Genomic DNA, 14,736 nt, shown 5'->3' with positions numbered 1-14,736 from the left:
TGCGTCTGACAATCGCGTACGTTTTTGAGACACAAAATTCCCTGACGTTGAAAAATTGTGCTCATTTTGAGTCGAAGATGGCTTAATTGTGTTCAATGCCCCGCCCCGATCAGTCTGTGAACGTTTTATGTTTTCTGTCTACTTTTTTCATATAGAAAAATCTTGTTTCAATTGATAATAAAGAAATCCCGATTCCCGAGAAGAGATTCTCGAGATCCGGGATTTCCCGAAATGTTAAAAATTTCAATTCTCGAGATTCGGGATTGAAAATCTCGAAAATTTCTCGAGAATTCCCGTCGGGAAATTCCCGAAACCCAACTCTAGGTGTTACTGACAAAAGTTGATTGTCTGTTTGATAATGTTTTGGAGTAATTGCAATTTAAAGTTTTAACATGCCCTCTAAAAGCAGGCACAATGTTAATTTCTTTGTGCTCCATTTGCATGTTCTATATATCGGATGACCTTGATTTTTTTGTCTAGCATACATTATATTATAATGTAGACACATACTCCGTGGCTAACTCTAAATACCTAAATTATCGACTTGCCAACTTTCGGCAGCATCCCGTGTATTACCAGAATACCCAATAGGAACAATAATCAGGTCAAAAATCAGTTTGACACGCCTTTAGAAGTTAGGTACCGCATTCAAATTGACACGATATCGCGCCATATTTAAAATTAAGCAAATCAATATTTTGCTTTTAAAATATTGCTAAAACAGAGAAACAATATATCGACATGCGACGAATAAAACTGACATTTTATATTTCTATGCGAGATTTAGGTAGGCACCTACATACCTAAGTACTATAAAACATAAATTGTAAGAAATGCCTAAGTATATGATTATATCGACGTTCTAAATTCAAAAATATATAACACGATAACAGCAGTATCACAATTTTAAATATCATTTGGAGGTAAACTGTCAAATTAATATTTTATTACCTATCGAGATAAAGGTCTTCAAAAATATCACTCTATTATTAGATTAGAAGTATATAAATATGTTAATATAGGTACCGGACTTAAAAAACAACCGAAAAAATCATTTAAAATTTTGCGACTGAACAATGTGAAACAATGACAATGACAGGATTTGTTTTACGCCTCTACTGACCTTGACACTTGAACATGCGACTCTTTACCTTTGAGATCTAAATCTCAAAAAATTAATACACAGTGGCGTTCAGTGGTGGAACTGTAAGAAATTCTTGCTTGGCATCTCAAGTACCTAATACTTGTGATGTTTAAGCATTTTCCAGATAGAATCTATAATACATACCTATTATGTGTTGAGAATAATACTTACGTACCTTCGTACCGGAGAAAAACCACTACGCAAAAATAAGAGTTGGTACCTACCTACCCACCTATATGTTTTATAACTTTGCACTTTTTTTGCACTTTTTACTATTGTTAGGGTAAGGTTGCTATGATTGGACCACTTAACTTTGTGATGGTGTAACTCATCAAATATTATTGACAAAATAAAACAAATTGTTCATTTCAATGTATTATTTACTTTATTATGAATACACTAAGCATCAGTCCAATAAAATTAACTATTTTCGAGATTTAACAGGAAAACCAAATTTTTGTTTGTTGCCGTCTTTGGACCACATGCTCCTTGATTGGACCACTAAGTTTCCATCATTGGACTTTGAAAAAATAATAATAATTTACACACGTGGTCCAATCAAGGTGCTTTATAATAATATTTTATAAAAATGAAACAAAAGCATTCTCCGATTCTTCATGGGCTATCACAAATTCATAGTCAGAAAATACATCTTTATGCAGAGGATAAATGCCTGTCTTCAGAAAGCCATTTGCAGCCCTACCGACAGAAGCAGCCCTAGAATAGGCTTCTCCAAAGAGCATAGATATTTGAAATGTCGTCACACATCTCCCAGGGTTTTGACGAAGCCATTTTTCGGTTGCATCTATGTAATAACTACTCAGCGGTTTATAAAATGACACATCAGTTTGTGTAATGTATATGCTGGAAGTGAACGTATTTCTACACCATGTCTCTTTGCATATCTATTGCATCCAAGTTTTTGGTGTAGCTTGTGTGACCGTCCAGTATAAGCAAAACTTTTTTTTCTGGAAATGGCTTTACATTCTGCCACATCTTATAGCCACTGTCTGGGTTGAAAGCAAATATTGAACCAGGTGGTGCTCCATCTTTCAATTCATCTTTTGCTCTCTTCCGTTTAAATATGATAAGCAGGGGAACGAATAGGCTAGCAGCATTGGCACAACATACAGCTGTGGTCGTTGTGCCACGTTCTCCGCTAGTGATTGCTCCGACTTGGTGCTTACCTTTCAATGCCAAAATTTTTCTAAGTTTTCTCTGCAAGTTGGATAGACCCGTTTCATCAATGTTGAATACACGGCGAGCATCGTTAATGTCATGCATATCCATAAATGTCTGAAGTTTATCAAAAAGATCTTTAATTGTAGCTTGATTAAATACGGTAGTTCTGTTGAATGAAGTAGCCCTCGGTTGTCTTAGGCTCAAGTTTGGACGCCGCTTCATAAACCCGTAATACCATTTCTTTCCTGCAATTCGCTTTTCTTTATACTATTTTGCTCAGCAAATTGAAATGCCAATCGCCTGACATCTACTGGAGTGATACCATACAAACAACTTTCAAGCTCGAGAATGTATTTGCAAAGCTCTGTCTCTAATAATTCTAATGATAGGTCACCTTCGGAACCAACTATCTGATTTTTTTCTTTGGCTTTTTGATTGCTTCCATCTAGTCTTCGTTTCAGTATCGCTTTTGTAACTCCAAACATTCGACTTGCCTTGTTCAAACCTACTTCTTTTTGCCTTAATGCCTGTAATGCCACTGCATGCTGGGCTCATTCCAGGTATAGTATTACCTCTCTTCGCCATTATGGAATGCAAAAAGAATATAATGTAAAAAATGTTATAAAATCGTTCCCATGATTGGACCGGTCCAATGGTAGAGGTTACCCATGGTCCAATGATAGCAACTACGGGTGCTGTCACAAAAACAAGTTTCACAAAAAAACCAAAGTATTAGCGTAACAACTATTATCATAGTTGCAAATAGTAATAAATTACCTAAAATAATTGATGTAAGTACAACCAAATATAGTAAATAGAATCATATTTACATTCGTGTTAGTTTTACTTGATTGTTATATTTTATGCACGATGAATACACCAACGAACGTGACTCATTTACCACTTGCAAGACGAGACTGAAATAAGAGAGGCGCGGAAGAGGTATGGAAAGCTTGTTTTGTGAGGTCACTGATGGTTTCTAACGTCTTTTATTTCTGATATACCTACGTGGTCCAATGAAAGCACTGGTCCAATGATCGCAACCTTCCCCTATATGTCTCTTTGCCTAACTGCCTTGCATAAAATTATATCAAATGATATTCACTTGTATTAATATGATAATATGTAGTAATAAGAAAATAAATAGATAATATTATATAGGTATAAAAAATATTTTTAGAATATATTACTTACATCATTTTCATCCTAGCACCGGAGTGCAATGTTATGAATAGGGCCCGGATTTATATGCTAGTGCATGTTTTGTTAGGGTGTATGCACAGTTATGAGAGTTGCACAGAAATCTGTTTTGAAAGACACAGAATCCAAAAATAAAATTTTATTGTGCATATAAATGCATATTTGAGACGTTAGAGCATATTTGAGACATTAGTGCATATTTCATCCATAAATGCATATTTTAGAGCTTTTGAATTTATAATTTTAGTTTTTTTAAATTATTTTATCGAAATATAACTAAGTTAGGAAGGAAGATAGTTTAGATGCACTTGCATTTTAATGCCATCTCCGAGCTGTGGATTTATCAGTGAAAAAAGTGAAGTCAACTCGGGCACTATTATTTAAAGTTTGCCCAAGTGGACGTTGAGTGGTAGTTTTCCGCATATAAACAAAATACTGACAGATACCTATGCGGAAAAATTTAATGCCAGAGCTAATATTGAAAAAAATAATGTAATTTTTTTCGGGCAAAAAACAGAAAATAGTATTTAGGAATAGTTAAGTGTGTCGTTTTTGTTTTTTTAAGTTATGTTTGGTTTACATTGCATTTATTGTTCAATTATGTGTAGGTACTTGTGAAAAAACTATTTTGAAAATTGCAATTGATTAACTTTATATTCTTTGTTTGTGTTTTTTGTTCTGATATCGAATTATGTTGAAAAAATTAACTAGTTATTCGATTTTTTGTCAGTAATATTGGGTAAAGTGGGTATTTACGATTTTTTCCCACAAAAAATGTCAATTTTTAACTGCACATTTCTTCGGTTATAGTGCATATTTTATTGATTTTAAATGCATACGTGCATGCATATAATCTTTTTTTTTGTTGCATACAAATCCGGGCCCTAGTTATGAAGCATATTATGTACTCTGTTGCCAGGCGTCCCGATTTTTGCGGGACGTCCCTACCAGTGGCGGCTCTAGCATATTTTAGTAAGTGGGGTCAGATGGCGTGAAATATCATATGAAATACATATTATATGTATACCTAATTAATGTCAATCAAAACGTATATTCTATTTTTATTAATATTTTGAATTCTAACATTAATTGTGTGTACTTAAGTGATTTATTTTGTATAGTAGCTGTTGCTTTAGATTCTATAAATAATTCAAAGAAAACATACCTTTTGTAGCTATTACTTCATCTTCATATGCCTCCTGTGTCCGAAAGAGTCTTATAATTAAATTCTACTCTTCTATTTTTTAGTTTGGCGAACCGGTCAATCACTTTGTTGTTGAAATCAGGAACGGACTTGATGAATTCGTCTACTATTGATAACATGGAAAGCGCATTCAGCCGTTCCTTACCGATTGTATTTCTTGAAGATGTTTTTATACGTTTCAGCGTCGAAAAACACCTTTCTGATTCTGAAGTCGTCATTGGTATCGTGATAATAATTTCTAAAAGTTTGGTGACTTCAGTAAATATCTCTTTTACATTATTCTCGTCCAATGACGCTAAGAGACAAGCGGCGGATTTTACATCACTAGTGAGTTCGTCATGTCCATACAGAATTTGTAATTCTGTTCTTAATTTATTTTTTAAGTAGAAATGGATAATATTTAACCGCTATATCAAAATCTTTATCGGGAAATTTTTTTGAAAAATCTTTGAAAAATCTCACATCCACCAATCTTGCAGCGGTAAGATGGTCAATATTTGAAAATCTATCGCTGACATGCACAACAATGACATCGCATCCTTCTTTCACCACGCGCTTCAAATCACTAGCGGAAAAATTTCTTTTACATGTTAAATCAGCGTAGAGGTCTCCTAATTCATCCGTTTTCTCTCTTATTTTTAATATGGCTGCTTTAAAGTGTGTTATAGCTAAGTTTGCTGAAATATTATCTATGGAAACTTTTTGAAGTTTTTGAAATAAAATGTCAACTTCCGGCATAACTTGCGCGAAAAATGAAAGAAGGCAGCAGAATAACCTATCGTATAAAAGATTTAAGAGTCCACATGCTTCACTTAAAGTTACTGCATCCCACCCTGGATCTTCTTGAAATTTAAAAAAACACTCCCGCATCTCATTCAAATTTTCATAAACAGTGTTTATCATACGCCCAGAAAAATTCCACCTTGTTGCGCTAGGTCTTGGCATCCTCTGGTTCACAACATTGTCTAATAAACAGGTGCGTTTCGTGGACACTGAGAAAAATGATGAGAACCCAGAAATATTACCGAAGAATATTTTTAGTTCCTTGTGTGTTTTCGAACACAGTTGCTGCATTACAAGGTTCAATTGATGAGCGTAACAATGCACAAAATGTGCGTATGGGAAATCAACCTTAATCTGTGCCTGCACACCATTTAAATTTCCTTTCATTACTGCCGCCCCATCATAAGTTTGAGCTATCAATTTCTCGCGATTGATTCCACATTCACTCAGTACTAACTTTATTTCTGCTGTCAGGCCACTGGCCGATTTATCCACTAGTTTAGAATACTGCACAAATCGTTCAGTAACAGTCCCAAGTTTAGTAATATACCTTAATATTATAACCAACTGTGCTTTACAAGAAACATCGGTTGTTTCATCTGCTTGGATTGAAAGAAAATTCGTGGTAGATATCTCCTCTTTGAGGAGTTCTCTATATAAATCGTACATGCAGTCTAAAAGCTCATTTTGAATTGTTTTTGAAGTCCCTTTAAATGACGGCGAATTTTCGTAATAGTTTTTTAATATTAGATCATCTTCACATAGTAACTGGAACACTGAGCGAAACACTCCCGGCTTCAAGGATTCGGAAGTCTCATCGCGGCCACGGATTCCAATTTCGCACGAACCACAAAGTCTTAACACAGAAATTATTTTTGAAAGTACATATCTATTTTTGTCAACTTCTTGATTATGGCGTTGAATATTACGCCTATATACACTGTCTAATTTTTCAACAATGTTTGATTTACCAAAAAGTTTTAATGTCACAGCATTTTTCATGTGAGACGACGAAGTTTCGTGTGAAGTTAGCCTCTCTGATAAATGTTTTAAATCTGAATAACCAGATTGAGCCCAAACAGTTTCACCACCAAAAATTAAACAAGGAAAACAAAATAGTCTTTTTAAGGATACACTTGCAGTCAACCACGTTTTTTTAGTAAACCATTCCGATTTAAATGTCATTTTTTTTTTTGGTTTCACTAGTTCATACACAATAACTAAATCACTAGGTTGATGAGGCCCTAATCGTTTCACTTCTAGTTTATCTTCAAATGTCAATGTACTGAACTTATATTTCAATAAATAATCCACCTCATTCATCATAGTACCTACTTAATATTATTTATCAAAATTATTTTAGTAACGTGAGATGAAAACTATCTACAAATTTCAAAAATCAAATCTTAATCAAACTTCACAATACTAATAGGGAGTATGTATTAACAAATATAATTTAAAACATATTTAAATAGATGGATGACCGTTAATCACTGACGTCTGACTGGCAAACTAAAACAACTTGTGACATATGTTGTATTATTATAATAATAATAATATGTACGTCAACTTTTACCTAGGTACTAACATTTTTTATGTAGGAGTGGGTATTTCTAGTGGCGACCCTTAGCCAGCACCAATACATGTACAGCGAAACGTGCATATGACGTGCTTAATGCTCTACACAGTCTCATAATTGCATTGCTTGCATAAATATTTGTTTTGATTTGACGGGGTCCATTCCAGACGGTCCCGGCTGCAAGGGAACTCGGAAAGTTCTCAGAACTGTGACCCGACATTATCGTTGTACGTACCTGCTACGTAGGTAGACTGAAGCATTAACAGGGTTGCGCCACGAAACAAGAATTAGGGATGGGTAAACGGTGCAAATAAAATATATACTTAATTAATTTATACAAAATCAATGTATTATGATAGGAACGTATAACATGAATATCAATTGAATATTGATTATAGAATGATGATGAGGGGACCGGGGTCTGTCCCCTAGGTACCCAAAGGAAGAGCCGCCCCTGGTCCCTACTTTTTAAGCAAAAATAGATCGCGGGACAGCTAAATACACGATTATTCAACAAGTCCAAATAAGACGTTTAGCAAGAATTCCCGGAAAAAGAGTTTATAAATATAGCTAAATTCATTTCTTATTTTAAAAATACGAATTAAGAATTTTAAGAAACATCTAATTGCTATACCGAACGGGTATTTTCTCAGATGAATTTAAAATCGTCGGATGCAAAAAACAGATGTTCTGTTGAGTTGATAAAATCGGAATTACTTGTTCAATTCATCATGATATAGGTATCTACTGTCTAACAAGATCTTCTTGTCTACGTGTTTAAACTAACAAGCTCCTCCCATTTTTAACAGCACTTCGATTATAACGCCTTCCGGTTAGCGACGAGTTGTCCACGTGTTAAAACTGTGAATTAACAAGCTCCTCCTACTGCGGTCTAGCGACTTCCGGTTATTGCCTAGATCTTCTTGTCGGACAGTGCTCGTGTACTGAATTTTACTATTACATTAAGCAGCAGAAAGGAACTCTTTAGGAAGTAAAATCTTCAGCCAAGTAGGTACAAATAGGGGAGTGTCGGAAAAATATTGTTTAATATTATGTTTATAGTTAAAGAGTTTTGTAGGTAGTTTGTTTTGTTGTGTGATTTATGATTAATACCTATTATAGAAATAAACATTAGAAATATTCAACTATGCGTTTTTAGGTTGTTTCGCTTTTTGCTCCTAAATGCCGATTATTTTTATTACTCATGGTAAAAATCCCGATTTGGTAAAATACTTATCTGGCAACGCTGCGACGTACATTTCCATGCCCGATTGCAGCGAGTGCATCCATCAGTCTATCGTTTATATTCTGTTCGCAATATGAGCAGTTGAAATTGTTCTGCCAATTCTATTTTTGCAACCGCTCGATGCACCAGCGCATTCGGCCGCAAGTCTCGGCAAAGGTTGAATACCTTGTTACATGGATCGGTAATTAAATGTGGATTTGATCCCTTAACCTCTCAACTGTTGCGAATGTATGCAACAAAGAACAGATTGATACAATGTGAAAAGTCGTCATGGGCTCAAGTTTTGATGCACGGTTGGCTTTATTACTTTAGTTTAGGTCTAGGCCATAAAACCAAGGGACACAAAACGCGCCGACTGCTCTTAAATATTGAATTAACGCTTCGTTTACGTGACACACTTTAATGCACATTATGACAGACGTAACTATTGAAAATAAACACATTATTTAACACGTGATTAAGTGTAGGTATTCCATTTTTTCGACACTCGAGGTCCGAATCCTATTATATCGGTAGGGTAAGTCAGTTATCATTAATTATCTATTTACTTATCTAATAATGAACTAAAAACAAACTGTGTGTTTGTGACCAGCAATATTTTGCGTTCATAAAGCCCAGTACCTACCCACGCACGTTCTTGGTCGACGGTTTCGCTCGATCGAACATGTTGACTTGGAAGCGTGACACAAAACGCTCAGTCAAAGCGCACACGTTAGGTCATGCTCAAGCGAATTTCTGTGGAGCATCGAGCAAGAATTACGGACCTTGAATCTTTTTCGCATCGAGCGAGATGGTACACACGTTGATACGTCATGTTCGAATGAGCGTAAAACCATCGAGCATGAAGGTGCGTGAGTACGTAGCTTAAGGTTCTAATTATTATGGGAAACCTTTTGTAGCGCAACTTCCTGCTATAAGACTACTAAATTTTGTACCAATGTACCAACCATGAGCAACGGCAAAGTAATCAGTGGCAGGTTTAAGAACGTGGAGCACTGATGCATTATAAATGCATGATTTTGTACCCATATAAAAATTAAATAAAAACCTTAAATTTCAACTAACAAAGCATTTCGGCGTATCTTCAATAGTGATTTCTCATTGTCTCTTAAGCGTAAAGTGTTCAACCAATGTGTGCTACCAACTCTTAAATGTGAGAGAAATCCAAAAAATCCTAGTAGCGCAACGTGATATGGAAAAGTGCATATTGGGCATAACGCGTATCTCGTAATCTCATTAAATGAGATAAACACACAGACCAGATAAATTTTATCTGGTCGACTCGCCTCGCCGGGCCCCTCCTGAGCCCGGGCCCCCAGGCTAGAGCCCTGTCAGCCCTCCCCTTGTGGGGGCCATGCCTAAGTGTAGGGGAGAGTGGGTCACAGTGAATCACGGGGTACAGTGGATTATTCACTATAACTCAATTTGTATAACGCTTACGCAAACAAACGAACGAGTGGTTGCCGCTCGCCCATACCCCTCTCCATCGCACTAGTCGCTGACGCGGTATCAAAGCGGGAAGATGTGCTGTCACACTCAGGTCAGTAGGTAAGTGACGAAACTATTTTTTCACGTGGTTTTAAAATTTGTTTCGTCTCTAAGTGAATAAGAAATGTAAATGTTTATATTTTGTTTTACGATTGTTATTTCTTTAATCCGTTGTAAACTATGTTGTTTTGTCTTTGAGTTAAATAGTTTTTTTTTTGTTATATTTTTTTTACCATAGCGGCCAATGGGTCACAGTGAATCATTTCGTTTTGGGTCACAGTGGATTGCTGATCCAGTGTAACCCATGAAGCTAATCTGTTCTTTTTTCGTAGTTAAAAATGCCTCGCAATCGAGTAAGGAAAACTACTGTCCGACAAGAAGATCTAGGCAATAACCGGAAGTCGCTAGTGTGTTTAAAAGTGGGAGGAGCTTGTTAGTTCACAGTTTTAACACGTGGACACCTCGTGGCTAACTGGAAGGCGCTTCAATCGGAGTGCGGTTAAAAATGGGAGGAGCTTGTTAGTTTACAGTTTTAACACGTAGCCAAGAAGATCCTGTTGGACAGTAGTATCGGACTTCACACTGAAGAACAGATGAGAAACCAAGCCAAATGTGCCCGATATTGCCACGGTTGCACTGCATGACATTAAGATGATTTTACCAAAACCTAAGTTTTCTGGCAACACAAAGAGAAAACAATCTATGTATCAAACTATCAATTTGACATTAATTTTTCCAGCACAAATTTACGTTAATTTCATTTTTGATCGCAAAATAAACCTTAACATTATTTTTTTAAATTATAAAACTGTTTTGAATATGTAATAAAAGACTATGTATCTAAGAGTACAAATAAATGAGTAATAATATGGAAATTGTTGTCTTTTACTGTATTTTTTTTATAGATCCAGTGTGTCCCTGTCGATTCACTGTCACCCATGTATTGATCCAAAGTGACCCATTCCCGGGTCACAGTGGATCATTCCCAATTTTTTTAAAAAGTGGTTATAACTTGTAAGTTTAGGTAATACTCGCCAAAAAAAGCCCTTTTCTTTGAAGATTAGATACTCATATTATGATTTAATTTCAGAGATTAATTATTTGGCCATAAAATTTGGAATTGCAAGACTTGAGAAAAAAAGTGATCCACTGTGACCCACTCTCCCCTACATATAGACATTTAAAACACGATCCCCTATGCAGTAGAATTATAGATATTCAAAGTATCTCGAATGAACCGTTATTTTATATGATGCAATCCAGTGTTATTGGTAATGTAACGGCATACCTAATGATATAATGTGCAACCTTGCTCCAAAGAAAGTAGGTACGTCCGGAGATCCAAGACATTTCAGAGATTTCGACGGGTTTCAGCTTAGATTCGACAAAATTTGGTAAATTTTCATAAATTAGTGTTTAGGAAGATAATATCGCCGCCCCAAAAGCAAACGGGCACTTGTGCATAAATTGAATTTTGAGAAAAACGCATTTTAAGTGTTTTTGGAGTGAAAAAAAAAATCGTGGAGAGGTTATTACTTAATATTTTGAAATGAAATTTGGAACACATGTGACCTAATTACTCAAGATTGAAATGCATTTTTTTTTATAATTTGTCAATTTTTGATTTTTAAGAGGTTTTAAGTCACATGTTACCTTTTTCCTATATGCATTTATGAATAGCTTTATCTTCATCTTTTGATTTGCGAGCGTCCACTTTACGCTTATTGTGATCTTCCAAAATATTTATTTGGGTCTCTTAGTCCGCTGCCAACATGTTTTTAAATTTTTCACAAGTGCCCTTTTTCTGCAACGAAATTATTTTTTTGTACAAAGGCCCTTACTCACTTTTAAATAATTACACTTGTTACCTTTTTCCTATCTTATTATTTTTGTAAACATTGCACATAGTTTCTAAAATCGTGTACATGTTACCTTTTTCCTATACATTAAAATAAATGAAGATCAGTTTACAAATACACAAGTAACCTTTATTTTCTTTGCTCAATTGTGAATTCATGGGTTTTGCTTCACAAATACCGTTTTTACAATAATGTAGAGAAAAAAATTACGAAGAAAACTGCATTCATAACTCAAAACCGTCAAAATTGCACATGTGCCCTTTTGATTTTGGGGCGACGATATTATGTTTTCATCGGTGCATCGAAAAAATGGGTATTATGTAGACCAGTGCTTCTCAACCGGTGGTCCGCAGAATTTTTCTGTTGGTTCGTGAATTTCGCGAAAATTCCAATAAAATCTTCAAAATACGTGCATCTGTAAGTGTTTTGTTCTTAAAATATATAAATGGTGTCAAGTGACAAAATTAATCGCGATCAGACATCATTATAGGTTACTATAAAAATATTATTTTTTATTTCTGTTTAGCGTCCGCAAAACGATTCAGAAACCGTTTGGTTACGCTCATTATGTTTCTGATCTATTCGTATCATTTTAAGCCGATAAGTTCATTGTTTTTATGTAAAAACAATATTAAATAAGTAACTATTGATTTCGGTATTAGGCATAGATATATTTACTACAGAACAATCAGTGTGTAAGTAAGCAGTAAGCAAGCACCTGTTTGATTGACCACATTTCCCGTTGATAAAAAAATAATTACGACGCTTGCCTGTTTTGTAAAAAAGCTATAATTGCCAACTACTAACTGCGTAGAGCTAAATATAAAAGTGATATTGTTTAGCAAAAGAAATGTTAGTATTGTTATTTTAATTTCCCGTTGGCCGATTAAGTTTTGGAATTTGTCCAATTTTCGTGTGATAGGGAGTCGTTGACTATTTAAATATGGAAAGTATGCCGTAGTTACACGTTATTGCTGTTTTAGGTGGTCTACGATAGGCGTACCATAGATCAGAAGTTCACGCGAGTTCTGATCAAATATTAATTTGCACTGTTTTGAATGATTGTGGGGCATGAAACCAATAAATTGGCTAAATGCATGGCTATTAACCAGGGCTGAATTTACCATCGTGTTAAAGGGGCCCCCAGGGACCTGTAATTGGCATATGAACAATACATTAGATAATTCCATGACGAAGGGATAACTATTTTTCCAGATTGCCATGATATCTGGGGTCAACATCGATTATATTCACTTTCTCTAATGTCGATATAATATTATATTTATTATGTATCGATGAAATAATATCGGGAATGAGAAAACTGGGCGCCAGGACAATTGAGCGCTGCACTGTGTATGAAATAAATAGACGTTCCTTACGATTTTATACAGAAAGTAGACGAGGAATTTTAATCAGTTTCTATCTGCTGCTTAGTAGCTTTAATTCATTTTGCTCTTAACATAATGTTTTTTATTGGATATTGAGAATTATGATGCCTGAGGCTTTATATAAAAAATAAAAGAACTCTATTCTCGATTTAAATTCTCACCAAGTATTAAATAAAAATATAATAATATTAAATATATTTTTTTACAAGTAACTACCTGTAATTATTCACGAACGTCTATTTATTTTCCAATTTTATTCGATTGCGTAGAGCCCTGTTGTCCCGGCGCCGAATCGTCCTGGACCCTTTTAATAGATTTTGTTTTTATATATCTGGGTTTTAGGCAATTATTTATAATAGGTATAATACTATAATAATCTATGTTCCGAGTAAATAAATATATACCTACTTAAATTTTAATGATACGTTTAACGTTTTATAAAGTTATCCATGAACTGCCTAGGTAGGTACTACCTACCTATAATTATTTCAGTAGTTTGGAGTCACTAATGACTAAACTTAAGAATTCATAACACTGAATAAAACTATATTATACCTACCTACCAATCTCGGAATTACTAATTTTAAGTTTGACCAAAGATCACACTATATATCTATTATTATATCCCGATGTGTATTAACCCAATCTGACTCTGATAATAATCAATTAGGTTGGTACCAATCCTCGTAAAAAGCCCCTTGAGGTTACATTGAAGCAATCGGAAATGGCGGTGATTTATTTACATTTGAGGTAAAAACGAAATGTTTCATATAAATAAATATGAGGAAATGAATCCATAGTAAATACCTAATACCCAATTGCTATTACGTCATTCAAAATAATAAATTATTGATGCGATGTCACAATGCAGAGTTTCTTAAACTTTTCTGAATAATCAGAAATTCGAGTTGATTTTGCCGTGGTTGGTAATTTAATTATTATGAAATTATGAGGGTTTATGGAGATACTGCCCATCATATGCATTTGTAATTAAACAATCTATTTTTATTTACTTGTATTGTATTGTGCTTCAGTACATAGGTACATGACATCAATATTTGAATTGATGTAAAATCGTTTTAAGTGAACTATGAGAGCTGGGGGAGAAAGAGAGGAAGGTGGTGAAGGAAAGATTGAACTTAGGTATAAGTGCTCGGCCGTAGTGGTTTGGCGGGCGCGGCGCGGTGGCGTCTTGCGCAACTCAAACGTATAACCGTGTGTAACCGCCAAACCACTACGGATGAGCACTAAGTATTATATTATAATAATAAAGAATGAGTGTGTGGCTAACATACGCGACAGAATTCAAACTTTTTATTTTGCTCTTCATTCTCGAACATGTAGGTATATTATTAGTATCAGCCATAGCAAAATGCACATGGTTTACAATTTTGTATTTATTAGGGAAATAAAATACTAAATTAAATAATAATTGTTCTATACTGTTACCTAATAAATTTTCAAACAAATATAATAACAATTTTATATTGCCATCAGCTGTCAGTACTAATCATAGGGTGGGGTCCTTCACACAAAGTTATGTTTTTCTATTTTTTTTGCAAGTGTTCTCATGTTTGACTTACTTAATCCATGAAAAAAAAGGTACTTAATAATAATTAATTTAATCCGTTGTAAGATGGGTGTTAGCCACTTACTCAACATA

General features: G+C 34.7%; 1 protein-coding gene across 2 annotated transcripts in view; it reads left to right on the top strand.

Annotated features, from left to right (window-relative positions):
- LOC147066280 (glycerol-3-phosphate dehydrogenase, mitochondrial-like) overlaps positions 1-14,736 on the top strand; it is a 50,410-nt gene that overhangs the window by 11,525 nt on the left and 24,149 nt on the right. The gene's annotated exons all lie outside the window — the stretch shown is intronic.

The sequence above is a fragment of the Rhyacophila brunnea genome, unplaced genomic scaffold (assembly GCF_057557595.1).
Source record: "Rhyacophila brunnea isolate RB1 unplaced genomic scaffold, BYU_Rbru_1.0 scaffold_5, whole genome shotgun sequence".
NCBI classification, from domain to species: Eukaryota; Metazoa; Arthropoda; class Insecta; order Trichoptera; family Rhyacophilidae; genus Rhyacophila; species Rhyacophila brunnea.
The sequence above is the reverse complement of the archived record's forward strand: the minus strand, read 5'-3'. Positions and strand labels throughout refer to the sequence as shown.